At 39.2% G+C, this 20,957-nt stretch overlaps 1 long non-coding RNA gene across 1 annotated transcript in view; it reads left to right on the top strand.

The window, feature by feature from the left end:
* The window catches only part of LOC306758196, a 31,397-nt gene extending 24,402 nt beyond the window's left edge, over positions 1 to 6,995 (top strand). The window contains exon 2 of the long non-coding RNA XR_013771369.1: positions 6,668 to 6,995. This is a non-coding gene — a long non-coding RNA (uncharacterized lncRNA). The remainder of the gene's footprint in view (positions 1 to 6,667) is intronic.
* Positions 6,996 to 20,957: the final 13,962 nt, after the last annotated feature.

Raw genomic sequence — 20,957 nt, 5'->3', positions numbered from 1 at the left:
ACTATTACAAGTTCTAGGTAACTATTAAACCGTGTCGGTACCATTGTCCGTTCTAGTTAACTGTTAAACCGTGTCGGTACTATTACAAGTTCTAGGTAACTATTAAACCGTGTCGGTACCATTGTCCGTTCTAGTTAACTGTTAAACCATGTCGGTACTATTACAAGTTCTAGTTAACTGTTAAACCGTGTCGGTACTATAATCCGTTCTAGGTAACTGTTAAACCATGTCGGTACAATAATCCGTTCTAGTTAACTGTTAAACCGTGTCGGTACAATAATCCGTTCTAGTTAACTGTTAAACCGTGTCGGTACAATAATCCGTTCTAGGTAACTGTTAAACCATGTCGGTACTATTATCCGTTCTAGTTAACTGTTAAACCGTGTCGGTACTATTACAAGTTCTAGGTAACTGTTAAACCATGTCGGTACTATTATCCTTTCTAGTTAACTGTTAAATCATGTCGGTACTATTATCCGTTCTAGGTAATTATTAAACCTGGTCGGTACTATTATCCGTTCTAGGTAACTGTTAAACCGTGTCGGTACTATTACAAGTTCTAGGTAGCTGTTAAACCATGTTGCTACTATTATCCGTTCTAGTTAACTGTTAAACCATGTCGGTACTATTATCCGTTCTAGGTAATTGTTAAACCTGGTCGGTACTATTATCCGTTCTAGTTAACTGTTAAACCGTGTCGGTACAATAATCCGTTCTAGTTAACTGTTAAACCGTGTCGGTACAATAATCCGTTCTAGGTAACTGTTAAACCATGTCGGTACAATAATCCGTTCTAGTTAACTGTTAAACCGTGTCGGTACAATAATCCGTTCTAGGTAACTGTTAAACCGTGTCGGTACTATTATCCGTTCTAGGTAACTGTTAAACCATGTCGGTACTATTATCCGTTCTAGGTAACTGTTAAACCGTGTCGGTACTATAATCCGTTCTAGGTAATTATTAAACCTGGTCGGTACTATTATCCGTTCTAGGTAACTGTTAAACCATATCGGTACTATTATCCGTTCTAGTTAACTGTTAAACCATGTCGGTACTATTATCCGTTCTAGGTAATTGTTAAACCTGGTCGGTACTATTATCCGTTCTAGGTAACTGTTAAACCGTGTCGGTACTATTTTCCGTTCTAGTTAACTGTTAAACCGTGTCGGTACTATTACAAGTTCTAGGTAACTATTAAACCGTGTCGGTACCATTGTCCGTTCTAGTTAACTGTTAAACCGTGTCGGTACTGTTACAAGTTCTAGGTAACTATTAAACCGTGTCGGTACCATTGTCCGTTCTAGTTAACTGTTAAACCATGTCGGTACTATTACAAGTTCTAGTTAACTGTTAAACCGTGTCGGTACTATTACAAGTTCTAGGTAACTGTTAAACCATGTTGCTACTATAATCCGTTCTAGTTAACTGTTAAACCATGTCGGTACTATTATCCGTTCTAGGTAACTGTTAAACAATGTCGGTTCTATTGTCCGTTCTAGTTAACTGTTAAACCGTGTCGGTACTATTACAAGTTCTAGGTAACTGTTAAACCATATCGGTACTATTATCCGTTCTAGTTAACTGTTAAACCATGTCGGTGCTATTATCCGTTCTAGGTAATTGTTAAACCTGGTCGGTACTATTATCCGTTCTAGGTAACTGTTAAACCGTGTCGGTACTATAATCCGTTCTAGGTAACTGTTAAACCATGTCGGTACAATAATCCGTTCTAGTTAACTGTTAAACCGTGTCGGTACAATAATCCGTTCTAGTTAACTGTTAAACCGTGTCAGTACAATAATCCGTTCTAGGTAACTGTTAAACCATGTCGGTACTATTATCCGTTCTAGTTAACTGTTAAACCGTGTCGGTACTATTACAAGTTCTAGGTAACTGTTAAACCATGTCGGTACTATTATCCTTTCTAGTTAACTGTTAAATCATGTCGGTACTATTATCCGTTCTAGGTAATTATTAAACCTGGTCGGTACTATTATCCGTTCTAGGTAACTGTTAAACCGTGTCGGTACTATTACAAGTTCTAGGTAACTATTAAACCGTGTCGGTACCATTGTCCGTTCTAGTTAACTGTTAAACCGTGTCGGTACTATTACAAGTTCTAGGTAACTGTTAAACCATGTTGCTACTATTATCCGTTCTAGTTATCTGTTAAACCATGTCTGTACTATTATCCGTTCTAGGTAATTGTTAAACCTGGTCGGTACTATTATCCGTTCTAGGTAACTGTTAAACCGTGTCGGTACTATTATCCGTTCTAGGTAACTGTTAAACAATGTCGGTTCTATTGTCCGTTCTAGTTAACTGTTAAACCGTGTCGGTACTATTATCCGTTCTAGGTAACTGTTAAACCATGTCGGTACTATTATCCGTTCTAGGTAACTGTTAAACCGTGTCGGTACTATAATCCATTCTAGTTAACTGTTAAACCGTGTCGGTACAATAATCCGTTCTAGTTAACTGTTAAACCGTGTCGGTACAATAATCCGTTCTAGGTAACTGTTAAACCATGTCGGTACTATTATCCGTTCTAGGTAACTGTTAAACAATGTCGGTTCTATTGTCCGTTCTAGTTAACTGTTAAACCGTGTCGGTACTATTACAAGTTCTAGTTAACTGTTAAACCGTGTCGGTATTATTACAAGTTCTAGTTAACTGTTAAACCATGTCGGTACTATTATCCGTTCTAGTTAACTGTTAAACCATGTCGGTACTATTATCCGTTCTAGGTAATTATTAAACCTGGTCGGTACTATTATCCGTTCTAGGTAACTGTTAGACCATGTCGGTACTATTATCCGTTCTAGGTAATTATTAAACCTGGTCGGTACTATTATCCGTTCTAGGTAACTGTTAGACCATGTCGGTACTATCATCCGTTCTAGGTAACTGTTAAACCGTGTCGGTGCTATTGTCCGTTCTAGTTAACTGTTAAACCGTGTCGGTACTATTGTCCGTTTTAGGTAACTGTTAAACCATGTCGGTACTATTATCCGTTCTAGGTAACTGTTAAACCATGTCGGTACTATTATCCGTTCTAGTTAACTGTTAAACCATGTCGGTACTATTATCCGTTCTAGGTAATTATTAAACCTGGTCGGTACTATTGTCCGTTTTAGGTAACTGTTAAACCATGTCGGTACTATTATCCGTTCTAGGTAACTGTTAAACCATGTCGGTACTATTATCCGTTCTAGGTAACTGTTAAACCGTGTCGGTACTATTGTCCGTTTTAGGTAACTGTTAAACCATGTCGGTACTATTGTCCGTTCTAGGTAACTGTTAAACCGTGTCGGTACTATTGTCCGTTTTAGGTAACTGTTAAACCATGTCGGTACTATTGTCCGTTCTAGGTAACTGTTAAACCGTGTCGGTACTATAATCCATTCTAGTTAACTGTTAAACCGTGTCGGTACAATAATCCGTTCTAGTTAACTGTTAAACCGTGTCGGTACAATAATCCGTTCTAGGTAACTGTTAAACCATGTCGGTACTATTATCCGTTCTAGTTAACTGTTAAACCATGTCGGTACTATTATCCGTTCTAGTTAACTGTTAAACCGTGTCGGTACTATTACAAGTTCTAGTTAACTGTTAAACCGTGTCGGTACTATTACAAGTTCTAGTTAACTGTTAAACCATGTCGGTACTATTATCCGTTCTAGTTAACTGTTAAACCATGTCGGTACTATTATCCGTTCTAGGTAATTATTAAACCTGGTCGGTGCTATTATCCGTTCTAGGTAATTATTAAACCTGGTCGGTACTATTATCCGTTCTAGGTAACTGTTAAACAATGTCGGTTCTATTGTCCGTTCTAGTTAACTGTTAAACCGTGTCGGTACTATTATCCGTTCTAGGTAACTGTTAAACCATGTCGGTACTATTATCCGTTCTAGGTAACTGTTAAACCGTGTCGGTACTATAATCCATTCTAGTTAACTGTTAAACCGTGTCGGTACAATAATCCGTTCTAGTTAACTGTTAAACCGTGTCGGTACAATAATCCGTTCTAGGTAACTGTTAAACCATGTCGGTACTATTATCCGTTCTAGGTAACTGTTAAACAATGTCGGTTCTATTGTCCGTTCTAGTTAACTGTTAAACCGTGTCGGTACTATTACAAGTTCTAGTTAACTGTTAAACCGTGTCGGTATTATTACAAGTTCTAGTTAACTGTTAAACCATGTCGGTACTATTATCCGTTCTAGTTAACTGTTAAACCATGTCGGTACTATTATCCGTTCTAGGTAATTATTAAACCTGGTCGGTACTATTATCCGTTCTAGGTAACTGTTAGACCATGTCGGTACTATTATCCGTTCTAGGTAATTATTAAACCTGGTCGGTACTATTATCCGTTCTAGGTAACTGTTAGACCATGTCGGTACTATCATCCGTTCTAGGTAACTGTTAAACCGTGTCGGTGCTATTGTCCGTTCTAGTTAACTGTTAAACCGTGTCGGTACTATTGTCCGTTTTAGGTAACTGTTAAACCATGTCGGTACTATTATCCGTTCTAGGTAACTGTTAAACCATGTCGGTACTATTATCCGTTCTAGTTAACTGTTAAACCATGTCGGTACTATTATCCGTTCTAGGTAATTATTAAACCTGGTCGGTACTATTGTCCGTTTTAGGTAACTGTTAAACCATGTCGGTACTATTATCCGTTCTAGGTAACTGTTAAACCATGTCGGTACTATTATCCGTTCTAGGTAACTGTTAAACCGTGTCGGTACTATTGTCCGTTTTAGGTAACTGTTAAACCATGTCGGTACTATTGTCCGTTCTAGTTAACTGTTAAACCGTGTCGGTACTATTGTCCGTTTTAGGTAACTGTTAAACCATGTCGGTACTATTGTCCGTTCTAGTTAACTGTTAAACCGTGTCGGTACTATTGTCCGTTTTAGGTAACTGTTAAACCATGTCGGTACTATTGTCCGTTCTAGGTAACTGTTAAACCGTGTCGGTACTATTGTCCGTTTTAGGTAACTGTTAAACCATGTCGGTACTATTGTCCGTTCTAGGTAACTGTTAAACCGTGTCGGTCCTATAATCCATTCTAGTTAACTGTTAAACCGTGTCGGTACAATAATCCGTTCTAGTTAACTGTTAAACCGTGTCGGTACAATAATCCGTTCTAGGTAACTGTTAAACCATGTCGGTACTATTATCCGTTCTAGTTAACTGTTAAACCGTGTCGGTACTATTACAAGTTCTAGTTAACTGTTAAACCGTGTCGGTACTATTACAAGTTCTAGTTAACTGTTAAACCATGTCGGTACTATTATCCGTTCTAGTTAACTGTTAAACCATGTCGGTACTATTATCCGTTCTAGGTAATTATTAAACCTGGTCGGTACTATTATCCGTTCTAGGTAATTATTAAACCTGGTCGGTACTATTATCCGTTCTAGGTAACTGTTAGACCATGTCGGTACTATCATCCGTTCTAGGTAACTGTTAAACCGTGTCGGTGCTATTGTCCGTTCTAGTTAACTGTTAAACCGTGTCGGTACTATTGTCCGTTTTAGGTAACTGTTAAACCATGTCGGTACTATTATCCGTTCTAGGTAACTGTTAAACCGTGTCGGTACTATTATCCGTTCTAGTTAACTGTTAAACCATGTCGGTACTATTATCCGTTCTAGGTAATTATTAAACCTGGTCGGTACTATTGTCCGTTCTAGGTAACTGTTAAACCATGTCGGTACTATAATCCGTTCTAGGTAACTGTTAAACCGTGTCGGTACTATTGTCCGTTTTAGGTAACTGTTAAACCATGTCGGTACTATTGTCCGTTCTAGTTAACTGTTAAACCGTGTCGGTACTATTGTCCGTTTTAGGTAACTGTTAAACCATGTCGGTACTATTGTCCGTTCTAGTTAACTGTTAAACCGTGTCGGTACTATTGTCCGTTTTAGGTAACTGTTAAACCATGTCGGTACTATTGTCCGTTCTAGTTAACTGTTAAACCGTGTCGGTACTATTGTCCGTTTTAGGTAACTGTTAAACCATGTCGGTACTATTGTCCGTTCTAGGTCACTGTTAAACCATGTCAGTACTATTATCCGTTTGTCTGCCTCAGTAAAGAAGATTTTAAACCGACTTTAGGTGATTGGAGTTTGGAATGAGACGACGCTGCTTTTGCTCATTGTGATAGTTGGATAGTTTATGTCTACAGCAACCTGCAGGCTTTTCTTTGTGTTCAGGATGAAAAGTCCCCAAGTGGTGCTGTAACGTTTTTGGCTTCATTATACTAGATGATAGTATTCTGGTCCATGCAGAAGACTGCATTATTACCCACCATTGGTTATTATTATTACAGGTCAAGCAAGGACAGAAATGCTCCATCTATGTTTGATCTCTTGTTTTTTATTGCTTGAAGTCTCTTTTGTACATTTATCATAATTTCGTATGAGTACTTTTACAAATTCATCCAGTATAAAAACTCCCAAGTTGTATCTAGCCTTGCCGCCCCCCATGTGAAGACTGTGGGCTCCCCGGTTTGGGAACCACTGATCTAGTCCATCTAATCTGGTCTACGTACAGGAGAGAAGTTCCAGGTTCTGGTTCATACTCGCCTTCTTCTGTCTGAGGTTTCCAGTCGCCATGACAACTATGATGTTTGTGGTTCTGGTTTCAGTCCAGACATCCGGATGTTCTGGTGGAGAAGTTCTACAGTCCTTCCATGTTGCTGGATCCCTGGAAGACCCTGCAGCCTGTTACTGCGGAGGACGCAGTCGCTGCCAGAAGGTCCGTATGAGGTCAGAACCAGCAGAGCAAGAGTTCTGGGCCCAGCTCACCTCCAGCTTCTTGATCCGGACTTTCAGAAACAATTCTCTTGGAATGCAAATCTAAGATTCATCATTTTATTAAAATGTTTTTGATATTTTTTAGTTACATTTTTATGTCATTGTTTTTATGAAAAATATTTAGAAAATAATTTTTAAATAATAAAACTTTTGTCTGTCTGACTTCGGACTTATTTCTGGAGGGTTTTAATCACACTTAACTTCTTGTCTCTACGCTTTTCTAACGTGATAAAACAACGTGAGGGAACTAGTTGATTATTCATTTCTAAGGCGAGGGAACGAGTCTCGTACGGTCACACAGAGAGGCAGAATGCGTGCCGACTGTTCCAAAGACAAGGACCATAAAACTGTTCCAAAGACAAGTACCATAAAACTGTTCCAAAGACAAGTACCATAAAACTGTTCCAAAGACAAGTACCATAAAACTGTTCCGAAGGTGAGGATGTTAAAACTGTTTAAAGGTGAGGGCCATAAAACTGTTTAAAGGTGAGGACAATAAAAATGTTCCAAAGGCAAGGTCCAAAGAAAAGGATCATAAAACTGTTCCAAAGACAAGGACCATAAAACTGTTCCAAAGACAAGGACCATAAAACTGTTTAAAGGTGAGGACCATAAAACTGTTCCGAAGGTGAGGACCATGAAACTGTTCCGAAGGTGAGGCCCATAAAACTGTTCCGAAGGTGAGGACAAAAAAACTATATAAAGGTGAGGACCATAAATCTGTTCCAAAGGCGAGGACCATAAATCTGTTCCAAAGGCGAGGACCATAAAACTGTTCCAAAGACAAGGACCATAAAACTGTTTCGAAGACAAGGACCATAAAACTGTTTTAAGGCGAGGACCATAAAAACAGTTTAAAGATGAGGGCCATAAAACTGTTGGAAAGACAAGGAACATAAATCTGTTCCAAAGACAAGTACCATAAAACTGTTCAAAAGGCAAGGACCATGAAAACTGTTTAAAGGTGAGGGCCATAAAACTGTTGCAAAGACGAGGACCATAAAACTGTTCCAAAGACAAGTACCATAGCACTTTTCCGAAGGTGAGGACCATAAATCTGTTAAAAAGGTGAGGACCATAAAACTGTTCCAAAGAAAAGGAACATAAAACTGTTCCAAAGACAAGGAACATAAATCTGTTCAAAGGCGAGGACCATAAAACCGTTCCAAAGACAAGGACCATAAAACTGGTCCAAAGACAAGTGCCATAAAACTGTTCCGAAGACAAGGACCACAAAACTGTTCCGAAGACAAGTAACATTAAACTGTTTAAAGGTGAGGACCATAAAACTGTTCCAAAGGTGAGGCCCATAAAACTTTTCCGAAGGTGAGGACCATAACACTGTTCCAAAGTGAAGTACCATCAAACCATTTAAAGGTGAGGACCAAAATTCTATTGAAAGGTGAGGACCATAAAACTGTTCCAAAGACAAGGACCATAAAACTGTTCCGAAGGTGTGGACCATAAAACTGTTTGAAGATGAGGGTTATAAAACTGTTCCAAAGGCGAGGACCATAAAATTGTTCCAAAGACAAGGCCCATGAAATTGTTCCAAAGACAAGGACCATTAAACTGTTCCGAAGGTCAGGACCTAAAACTCTTTAAAGGTGAGAGCCATAGAACTGTTAAAAAGGCAAGGAACATGAAAACTGTTTAAAGGTGAGGGCTATAAAACTGTCAATAAGGTGAGGACCATGAAACTGTTCCAAAGACAAGGACCATAAAACTGTTTCGAAGACAAGGACCATAAAACTGTTCCAAAGGTGAGGCCCATAAAATTATTTAAAGGTGAGGACCATAAATCTATTGAAAGGTGAGTACCATAAAACCGTTCCAGAGACAAGGACCATAGAACTGTTCCAAAGGCGAGGACCATAAAACTGTTCCAAAGGCGAGGACCATGAAACTGTTCCAAAGACAAGTACAATAAAACTGTTCGAAAGACAAGGACCATAAAAATGTTTAAAGGTGAAGGCCATAAAACTGTTCAAACGACAAGGACCATAAAACTGTTTAAAGGTGAGGACCATAAAACTGTTCCAAAGGCGAGGACCATAAAACTGTTCCAAAGACAAGTACCATAAAACTGTTCAAAAGGCAAGGACCATGAAAACTGTTTAAAGGTAAGGGCCATAAAAATGTTCCAAAGTCAAGGTCCAAAGAAAAGGACCATAAAACTGTTCCGAAGTTGAGGACCATAAAACTGTTTAAAGGTGAGGACAATAAAAATGTTCCAAAGGCAAGGTCCAAAGAAAAGGACCATAAAACTGTTCCAAAGACAAGGACCATAAAACTGTTCCAAAGACAAGGACCATAAAAACAGTTTTAAGGTGAGGACCATAAGACTGTTCCGAAGGTGAGGCCCATAAAACTGTTCCGAAGGTGAGGACAAAAAAACTATATAAAGGTGAGGACCATAAATCTGTTCCAAAGGCGAGGACCATAAAACTGTTCCAAAGACAAGTACCATAAAACTGTTTCGAAGACAAGGACCATAAAACTGTTTTAAGGCGAGGACCATAAAAACAGTTTAAAGATGAGGGCCATAAAACTGTTTAAAGGTGAGGACCATAAAACTGTTCCAAAGACAAGGAACATAAATCTGTTCCAAAGGCGAGGACCATAAAACTGTTCCAAAGACAAGTACCATAAAACTGTTCAAAAGGCAAGGACCATGAAAACAGTTTAAAGATGAGGGCCATAAAACTGTTTAAAGGTGGGGACCATAAAACTGTTCCAAAGACAAGGAACATAAATCTGTTCCAAAGGTGAGGGCCATAAAACTGTTGCAAAGACGAGGACCATAAAACTGTTCCAAAGACAAGTACCATAGCACTTTTCTGAAGGTGAGGACCATAAATCTGTTAAAAAGGTGAGGCCCATAAAACTTTCCCGAAGGTGAGGACCATAACACTGTTCCAAAGTGAAGTACCATCAAACAATTTAAAGGTGAGGACCAAAATTCTATTGAAAGGTGAGGACCATAAAACTGTTCCGAAGACAAGGACCATAAAACTGTTCCAAAGGCGAGGACCATAAAACTGTTCCAAAGGCGAGGACCATGACACTGTTCCAAAGACAAGGACCATAAAACTGTTCCAAAGACAAGGACCATAACAATGTTTAAAGGTGAGGGCCATAAAACTGTTAAAAGGGTGAGGACCATAAAACTGTTCCAAAGACAAGGAACATAAATCTGTTCCAAAGGCGAGGACCATAAAACTGTTCCAAAGGCGAGAACCATGAAACTGTTCCAAAGACAAGGACCATAAAACTGGTCCAAAGACAAGTAACATTAAACTGTTTAAAGGTGAGGACCATAAAACTGTTCCAGAGGTGAGGACCATAAAACCATTTAAAGGTGAGGACCATAAAACTTTCAAAGGTGAGGACCATAAAACCATTTAAAGGTGAGGACCATAAAAACTGTTTAAAGTTGAGGGCCATAAAACTGTTCCGAAGGTGAGGACCATAAAACTGTTCCAAAGGCGAGGACCATAAAACTGTTCCAAAGACCAGGACCATAAAACTTTTCCAAAGACAAGGACCATAAAACTGTTCCAAAGACAAGGACAATAAAACTGTTCCAAAGGCGTGGACTATAAAACTGTTCCAAAGGTGAGGCCCATTAAACAGTTTAAAGGTGAGGGCCATAAAAACTGTTCCGAAGGTAAGGACTATAAAACTGTTCCGAAGGTGAGGCCCATTAAACAGTTTAAAGGTGAGGGCCAAAAAAACTGTTCCAAAGACAAGGACCATAAAACTGTTCCAAAGACAAGGACAATAAAACTGTTCCAAAGGCGTGGACTATAAAACTGTTCCAAAGGTGAGGCCCATTAAGCAGTTTAAAGGTGAGGGCCATAAAAACTGTTCCGAAGGTAAGGACTATAAAACTGTTCCGAAGGTGAGGCCCATAGAACTGTTTAAAGGTGAGGGCCAAAAAAACTGTTCCGAAGGTAAGTACCATAAAACTGTTCCGACGGTGTAGACAATCGAAACTGTTTAAAGGGGAGGACCATAATACTGTTCCGAAGGTGTGGTCCATAAAATTATTTAAAGGTGAGGACCATAAATCTATTGAAAGGTGAGTACCAAAAAACCGTTCCAGAGACAAGGACCATAGAACTGTTCCAAAGGCGAGGACCATAAAACTGTTCCAAAGGCGAGGACCATGAAACTGTTCCAAAGACAAGTACAATAAAACTGTTCGAAAGACAAGGACCATAAAAATGTTTAAAGGTGAAGGCCATAAAACTGTTCAAAAGACAAGGACCATAAAACTGTTTAAAGGTGAGGCCCATAAAACTGTTCCGAAGGTTAGGACAAAAAAATATAAATAAAGGTGAGGACCATAAAACTGTTCCAAAGACAAGGACCTTAAAAGTGTTCCAAAGACAAGGAACAAAAAACTGTTCCGAAGGTGAGGACCTTAAAACTGTTCCAAAGACAAGGACCATAAAACTGTTACAAAGACGGACCACCAAACTTTTTAAAGGTGAGAAACATAAAACTGTTCCAAAGACAAGGACCTTAAAACTGTTCCAAAGACAAGTACCACAAATCTGTTCCGAAGGTGAGGACGTTAAAATTGTTCCAAAGGCGAGGACCATAAAACTGTTCCAAAGGCGAGAACCATAAAACTTTTCCGAAGGTGAGGACGTTAAAACTGTTCCAAAGACAAGGACCATAAAACTGTTCCGAAGGTGAGGGCGTTCAAACTGTTACAAAGACAAGGCCCATAAAACTTTTCCGAAGGTGAGTACGTTAAAACTGTTCCAAAGGTGAGGGCCATAAAACTGTTCAAAAGGCAAGTACAATAAAAACTGTTGAAAGGTGAGGGCCATAAAACTTTTCCCAATGTGAGGACCATAAAACTGTTCCAAAGACAAGGACCATAAAACTGTTACAAACACGGACCACCAAACTGTTTAAAGGTGAGAAACATAAAACTGTTCCAAAGACAAAGCCCATAAAACTGTTCCAAAGACAAGGACCATAACACTGTTTAAAGGCGAGGACCATAAAACTGTTCCAAAGACAAGGACCATAAAACTGTTCCAAAGACAAGGACCTTAAAGCTGTTCCAAAGACAAGGACCATAAAACTGTTTAAAGGTGAGTATGATAAAACTGTTTCAAAGGTGAAGCCCATAAAACTGTTCCGGAGGTGAGGCCCATAAAACTGTTCCGAAGACAAGACCATAAAACTCTTTAAAGGTGAGGGCAATGAAACTGTTCAAAAGGCAAGGACCATAAAAACTGTTCCAAAGACAAGGAACATAAAACTGTTCCAAAGACAAGGACCTTAAAAGTGTTCCAAAGACAAGGAACAAAAAACTGTTCCGAAGGTGAGGACCTTAAAACTGTTCCAAAGACAAGGACCATAAAACTGTTACAAAGACGGACCACCAAACTTTTTAAAGGTGAGAAACATAAAACTGTTCCAAAGACAAAGCCCATAAAACTGTTCCGAAGACAAGGACCATAAAACTGTTTAAAGGCGAGGGCCATAAAACTGTTCCAAAGACAAGGACCATAAAACTGTTTTAATAGACAAGGACCATAAAACTGTTCCAAAGGTGAATACCATAAAACTGTTCCAAAGGTGAGGACCATGAAACAGTTTAAAGGTGAGGACCTTAAAATTATTCCAAAGACAAGGACCATAAAACTGTTCCAAAGGTGAGGCCCATTAAACAGTTTAAAGGTGAGGGCCATAAAAACTGTTCCGAAGGTAAGGACTTTAAAACTGTTCCGAAGGTGAGGCCCATTAAACAGTTTAAAGGTGAGGGCCAAAAAAACTGTTCCAAAGACAAGGACCATAAAACTGTTCCAAAGACAAGGACAATAAAACTGTTCCAAAGGCGTGGACTATAAAACTGTTCCAAAGGTGAGGCCCATTAAGCAGTTTAAAGGTGAGGGCCATAAAAACTGTTCCGAAGGTAAGGACTATAAAACTGTTCCGAAGGTGAGGCCCATTAAACAGTTTAAAGGTGAGGGCCAAAAAAACTGTTCCGAAGGTAAGTACCATAAAACTGTTCCGACGGTGTAGACAATCGAAACTGTTTAAAGGGGAGGACCATAATACTGTTCCGAAGGTGTGGTCCATAAAATTATTTAAAGGTGAGGACCATAAATCTATTGAAAGGTGAGTACCAAAAAACCGTTCCAGAGACAAGGACCATAGAACTGTTCCAAAGGCGAGGACCATAAAACTGTTCCAAAGGCGAGGACCATGAAACTGTTCCAAAGACAAGTACAATAAAACTGTTCGAAAGACAAGGACCATAAAAATGTTTAAAGGTGAAGGCCATAAAACTGTTCAAAAGACAAGGACCATAAAACTGTTTAAAGGTGAGGCCCATAAAACTGTTCCGAAGGTTAGGACAAAAAAATATAAATAAAGGTGAGGACCATAAAACTGTTCCAAAGACAAGGACCTTAAAAGTGTTCCAAAGACAAGGAACAAAACACTGTTCCGAAGGTGAGGACCTTAAAACTGTTCCAAAGACAAGGACCATAAAACTGTTACAAAGACGGACCACCAAACTTTTTAAAGGTGAGAAACATAAAACTGTTCCAAAGACAAAGCCCATAAAACTGTTCCGAAGACAAGGACCATAAAACTGTTCCAAAGGCGAGGACCATAAAACTGTTCCAAAGACAAGTACAATAAAACTGTTCGAAAGACAAGGACCATAAAAATGTTTAAAGGTGAAGGCCATAAAACTGTTCAAAAGACAAGGACCATAAAACTGTTTAAAGGTGAGGCCCATAAAACTGTTCCGAAGGTTAGGACAAAAAAATATAAATAAAGGTGAGGACCATAAAACTGTTCCGAAGGTTAGGACAAAAAAATATAAATAAAGGTGAGGACCATAAAACTGTTCCGAAGACAAGGACCATAAAACTGTTTAAAGGCGAGGGCCATAAAACTGTTCCAAAGACAAGGACCATAAAACTGTTCCAAAGACAAGGACCATAAAACTGTTCCAAAGGTGATTACCATAAAACTATTCCGAAGGTGAGGACCATAAAACAGTTTAAAGGTGAGGACCTTAAAACTATTCCAAAGACAAGGACCATAAAACTGTTCCAAAGACAAGGACCATAAAACTGTTCCAAACACAAGGAAAATAAAACTGTTCCAAAGACAAGGACCTTAAAACTGTTCCAAAGACAAGGACCATAAAACTGTTCCAAAGGTGATTACCATAAAACTGTTCCGAAGGTGAGGACCATAAAACAGTTTAAAGGTGAGGACCTTAAAACTATTCCAAAGACAAGGACCATAAAACTGTTCCAAAGACAAGTACCATAAAACTGTTCCAAAGACAAGGACCTTAAAACTGTTCCAAAGACAAGTACCACAAATCTGTTCCGAAGGTGAGGACGTTAAAATTGTTCCAAAGGCGAGGACCATAAAACTGTTCCAAAGGCGAGAACCATAAAACTTTTCCGAAGGTGAGGACGTTAAAACTGTTCCAAAGACAAGGACCATAAAACTTTTCCGAAGGTGAGTACGTTAAAACTGTTCCAAAGGTGAGGGCCATAAAACTGTTCAAAAGGCAAGTACAATAAAAACTGTTGAAAGGTGAGGGCCATAAAACTTTTCCCAATGTGAGGACCATAAAACTGTTCCAAAGACAAGGACCATAAAACTGTTACAAACACGGACCACCAAACTGTTTAAAGGTGAGAAACATAAAACTGTTCCAAAGACAAAGCCCATAAAACTGTTCCAAAGACAAGGACCATAACACTGTTTAAAGGCGAGGACCATAAAACTTTTCAAAGACAAGGACCATAAAACTGTTCCAAAGACAAGGACCTTAAAGCTGTTCCAAAGACAAGGACCATAAAACTGTTTAAAGGTGAGTATGATAAAACTGTTTCAAAGGTGAAGCCCATAAAACTGTTCCGGAGGTGAGGCCCATAAAACTGTTCCGAAGACAAGACCATAAAACTCTTTAAAGGTGAGGGCAATGAAACTGTTCAAAAGGCAAGGACCATAAAAACTGTTCCAAAGACAAGGAACATAAAACTGTTCCAAAGACAAGGACATTAAAAGTGTTCCAAAGACAAGGAACAAAAAACTGTTCCGAAGGTGAGGACCTTAAAACTGTTCCAAAGACAAGGACCATAAAACTGTTACAAAGACGGACCACCAAACTTTTTAAAGGTGAGAAACATAAAACTGTTCCAAAGACAAAGCCCATAAAACTATTCCGAAGACAAGGACCATAAAACTGTTTAAAGGCGAGGGCCATAAAACTGTTCCAAAGACAAGGACCATAAAACTGTTTTAATAGACAAGGACCATAAAACTGTTCCAAAGGTGAATACCATAAAACTGTTCCAAAGGTGAGGACCATAAAACAGTTTAAAGGTGAGGACCTTAAAATTATTCCAAAGACAAGGACCATAAAACTGTTCCAAGCACAAGGAACATAAAACTGTTCCAAAGACAAGTACCTTAAAACTGTTCCAAAGACAAGTACCACAAAACTGTTCCGAAGGTGAGGACGTTAAAATTGTTCCAAAGACAAAGCCCATAAAACTGTTCCAAAGACAAGGACCATAAAACTGTTTAAAGGTGAGTAGGATAAAACTGTTCCAAAGGCGAAACCCATAAAACTGTTCCGAAGGTGAGGCCCATAAAACTGTTCCGAAGACAAGACCATAAAACTCTTTAAAGGTGAGGGCAATGAAACTGTTCAAAAGGCAAGGACCATAAAAACTGTTCCAAAGACAAGGAACATAAAACTGTTCCAAAGACAAGGAACAAAAAACTGTTCCGAAGGTGAGGACCTTAAAACTGTTCCAAAGACAAGGACCATAAAACTGTTACAAAGACGGACCACCAAACTTTTTAAAGGTGAGAAACATAAAACTGTTCCAAAGACAAAGCCCATAAAACTGTTCCGAAGACAAGGACCATAAAACTGTTCCAAAGGTGATTACCATAAAACTGTTCCGAAGGTGAGGACCATAAAACAGTTCAAAGGTGAGGACCTTAAAACTATTCCAAAGACAAGGACCATAAAACTGTTCCAAAGACAAGTACCATAAAACTGTTCCAAACACAAGGAACATAAAACTGTTCCAAAGACAAGGACCTTAAAACTGTTCCAAAGACAAGTACCACAAATCTGTTCCGAAGGTGAGGACGTTAAAATTGTACCAAAGGTGAGGACCATAAAACTGTTCCAAAGGCGAGAACCATAAAACTTTTCCGAAGGTGAGGACGTTAAAACTGTTCCAAAGACAAGGACCATAAAACTGTTCCGAAGGTGAGGACGTTCAAACTGTTCCAAAGACAAGGCCCATAAAACTTTTCCGAAGGTGAGTACGTTAAAACTGTTCCAAAGGTGAGGGCCATAAAACTGTTCCAAACACAAGGAACATAAAACTGTTCCAAAGACAAGGACCTTAAAACTGTTCCAAAGACAAGTACCACAAATCTGTTCTGAAGGTGAGGACGTTAAAATTGTACCAAAGGTGAGGACCATAAAACTGTTCCAAAGGCGAGAACCATAAAACTTTTCCGAAGGTGAGGACGTTAAAACTGTTCCAAAGACAAGGACCATAAAACTGTTCCGAAGGTGAGGACGTTCAAACTGTTCCAAAGACAAGGCCCATAAAACTTTTCCGAAGGTGAGTACGTTAAAACTGTTCCAAAGGTGAGGGCCATAAAACTGTTCAAAAGGCAAGTACAATAAAAACTGTTGAAAGGTGAGGGCCATAAAACTGTTCCCAATGTGAGGACCATAAAACTGTTTAAAGGTGAGAAACATAAAACTGTTCCAAAGACAAAGCCCATAAAACTGTTCCAAAGACAAGGACCATAACACTGTTCCAAAGACAAGGACCTTAAAGCTGTTCCAAAGACAAGGACCATAAAACTGTTCAAAAGGCAAGGACCATAAAAACTGTTGAAAGGTGAGGGCCATAAAACTGTTCCAAAGACAAGGACCATGAAACTGTTACAAACACGGACCACCAAACTGTTTAAAGGTGAGAAACATAAAACTGTTCCAAAGACAAAGCCCATAAAACTGTTCCAAAGACAAGGACCTTAAAGCTGTTCCAAAGACAAGGACCATAAAACTGTTTAAAGGTGAGTATGATAAAACTGTTCCAAAGGTGAAACCCATAAAACTGTTCCAAAGGTGAGGACCATAAAAACTGTTCAAAGGTGAGGGCCATAAAAGTTTTCCGAAGGTGAGGACCATAAAAAAGTTCCAAAGACAAGGACCATAAAACTGTAACGAAGGTGAGGACGTTAAAACTGTTCAAAAAACAAGGACCATAAAATTGTTCCAAAGACAAGTACCATAAAATTGTTCCAAAGACAAGTACCATGAAACTGTTCCGAAGACAAGGACCATAAAACTGTTCCCAAGACAAGTACCATAAAACTGTTCCAAAGACGGACCATGAAACTGTTTAAAGGTGAGAGCCATAGAACTCTTAAACAGGTGAGGACCATAAAAACTGTTTAAAGGTGAGGGCCATAAAACTGTTCCAAAGACAAGTATCACAAAACTGTTCCGAAGGTGAGGACGTTAAAATTGTTCCAAAGGCGAGGACCATAAAACTGTTCCAAAGGCAAGAACCATAAAACTTTTCCGAAGGTGAGGACGTTAAAAGTGTTCCAAAGACAAGGACCATTTCACTGTTCCGAAGGTGAGGACGTTAAAACTGTTCCAAAGACAAGGCCCATAAAACTGTTCCGAAGGTGAGGACGTTAAAACTGTTCCAAAGGCGAGGGCCATAAAACTGTTCAAAAGGCAAGGACCATAAAACTTTTTCGAAGGTGAGGACCTTAAAACCGTTCAAAGGTGAGGGCCATAAAACTGTTCAAAAGGCAAGTACCATAAAAACTGTTGAAAGGTGAGGGCCATAAAACTGTTTCGAATGTGAGGACCATAAAACTGTTCCAAAGACAAGGACCATAAATCTGTTCCAAAGGCGAGAACCATAAAACTTTTCCGAAAGTGAGGACGTTAAAAGTGTTCCAAAGACAAGGACCATTTAACTGTTCCGAAGGTGAGGACGTTAAAACTGTTCCAAAGACAAGGCCCATAAAACTGTTCCGAAGGTGAGGACGTTAAAACTGTTCCAAAGGCGAGGGCCATAAAACTGTTCAAAAGGCAAGGACCATAAAACTTTTTCGAAGGTGAGGACCTTAAAACCGTTCAAAGGTGAGGGCCATAAAACTGTTCAAAAGGCAAGTACCATAAAAACTGTTGAAAGGTGAGGGCCATAAAACTGTTTCGAATGTGAGGACCATAAAACTGTTCCAAAGACAAGGACCATAAATCTGTTCCGAAGGTGAGGACGTTAAAACTGTTCCAAAGGCGAGGGCCATAAAACTGTTCAAAAGGCAAGGACCATAAAACTTTTTCGAAGGTGAGGACCTTAAAACCGTTCAAAGGTGAGGGCCATAAAACTGTTCAAAAGGCAAGTACCATAAAAACTGTTGAAAGGTGAGGGCCATAAAACTGTTTCGAATGTGAGGACAATAAAACTGTTCCAAAGACAAGGACCATAAAACTGTTACAAACACGGACCACCAAACTGTTTAAACGTGAGAAACATAAAACTGTTCCAAAGACAAAGCCCATAAAACTGTTCCAAAGACAAGGAACATAAAACTGTTTAAAGGCGAAGACCATAAAACTGTTCCAAAGACAAGGACCATAAAACTGTTCCAAAGACAAGGACCATAAAACTGTTCCAAAGGCGAGGACCTTAAAACTGTTTAAAGGTGAGGACAATAAAGCTGTTCCAAAGGCGAGGACAATAAAAACTGTTGAAAAATGAGAGCCATAAAACTGTTCCGAAGGTGAGGACGTTAAAACTGTTCAAAGGTGAGGGCCATAAAACTGTTCAAAAGGCAAGTACCATAAAAACTGTTGAAAGGTGAGGGCCATAAAACTGTTTCGAATGTGAGGACCATAAAACTGTTCCAAAGACAAGGACCATAAATCTGTTCCAAAGGCGAGAACCATAAAACTTTTCCGAAAGTGAGGACGTTAAAAGTGTTCCAAAGACAAGGACCATTTAACTGTTCCGAAGGTGAGGACGTTAAAACTGTTCCAAAGACAAGGCCCATAAAACTGTTCCGAAGGTGAGGACGTTAAAACTGTTCCAAAGGCGAGGGCCATAAAACTGTTCAAAAGGCAAGGACCATAAAACTTTTTCGAAGGTGAGGACCTTAAAACCGTTCAAAGGTGAGGGCCATAAAACTGTTCAAAAGGCAAGTACCATAAAAACTGTTGAAAGGTGAGGGCCATAAAACTGTTTCGAATGTGAGGACCATAAAACTGTTCCAAAGACAAGGACCATAAATCTGTTCCGAAGGTGAGGACGTTAAAACTGTTCCAAAGGCGAGGGCCATAAAACTGTTCAAAAGGCAAGGACCATAAAACTTTTTCGAAGGTGAGGACCTTAAAACCGTTCAAAGGTGAGGGCCATAAAACTGTTCAAAAGGCAAGTACCATAAAAACTGTTGAAAGGTGAGGGCCATAAAACTGTTTCGAATGTGAGGACAATAAAACTGTTCCAAAGACAAGGACCATAAAACTGTTACAAACACGGACCACCAAACTGTTTAAACGTGAGAAACATAAAACTGTTCCAAAGACAAAGCCCATAAAACTGTTCCAAAGACAAGGAACATAAAACTGTTTAAAGGCGAAGACCATAAAACTGTTCCAAAGACAAGGACCATAAAACTGTTCCAAAGACAAGGACCATAAAACTGTTCCAAAGGCGAGGACCTTAAAACTGTTTAAAGGCGAGGACAATAAAAACTGTTGAAAAATGAGAGCCATAAAACTGTTCCGAAGGTGAGGACGTTAAAACTGTTCCAAAGGTGAGGACCATAAAAACTGTTCAAAGGTGAGGGCCATAAAAGTTTTCCGAAGGTGAGGACCATAAAAAAGTTCCAAAGACAAGGACCATAAAACTGTTCCAAAGACAAGTACCATGAAACTGTTCCGAAGACAAGGACCATAAAGCATTTCCCAAGACAAGTACCATAAAACTGTTCCAAAGACGGACCATAAAAACTGTTTAAAGGTGAGGGCCATAAAACTGTTCCAAAGACAAGTACCACAAAACTGTTCCGAAGGTGATGACGTTAAAATTGTTCCAAAGGCGAGGACCATGAAACTGTTCCAAAGGCGAGAACCATAAAACTGTTCCGAAGGTGAGGACGTTAAAACTGTTCCAAAGGCAAGTACCATAAAAACTGTTGAAAGGTGAGGACCATAAAACGGTTTCAAATGTGAGGACCATAAATCTGTTCCACAGGTGAGGACCATAAAACGGTTCCAAAGACAAGGACCATAAAACTGTTACAAACACGGACCACCAAACTGTTCCGAAGGTGAGGACCATAAAACTGTTCCAAAGGCAAAGCCCATAAAACTGTTCCAAAGACAAGGACCATAAAACTGTTCCAAAGACAAGGACCTTAAAGCTGTTCCAAAGACAAGGACCATAAAACTGTTTAAAGGTGAGTACGATAAAACTGTTCCAAAGGTGAAGCCCATAAAACTGTTCCGAAGGTGAGGACCATAAAACTGTTCCAAAGACAAAGCCCATAAAACTGTTCCGAAGATCAGGACCATAAAACTGTTTAAAGGCGAAGACCATAAAACTGTTCCAAAGTCAAGGACCATAAAACTGTTCCAAAGACAAGGACCATAAAACAGTTTAAGGGCGAAGACCATAATACTGTTCCAAAGTCAAGGACCATAAAACTGTTCCAAAGTCAAGGACCATAAAACTGTTCCAAAGACAAGGACCATAAAACTGTTACAAACACGGACAACCAAACTGTTTAAAGGTGAGAAACATAAAACTGTTCCAAAGACAAAGCCCATAAAACTGTTCCAAAGACAAGGACCATAAAGCTGTTCCAAAGGTGATTACTATAAAACTGTTCCAAAGACAAGTACCATAAAACTGTTCCAAAGGCTAGGACCATAAAACTGTTATAAAGACAAGGACCATAAAACTGTTCCAAAGGCGAGGACCTTAAAACTGTTTAAAGGTGAGGACAATAAAGCTGTTCCAAAGGCGAGGACAATAAAAACTGTTGAAAAAT

Source organism: Telmatherina bonti, assembly GCF_933228915.1.
Source record: "Telmatherina bonti genome assembly, chromosome: 7".
NCBI lineage: Eukaryota > Metazoa > Chordata > Actinopteri > Atheriniformes > Telmatherinidae > Telmatherina > Telmatherina bonti.
Note: the sequence above shows the minus strand (reverse complement) of the source record. Positions and strands in the feature narration are given on the sequence as shown.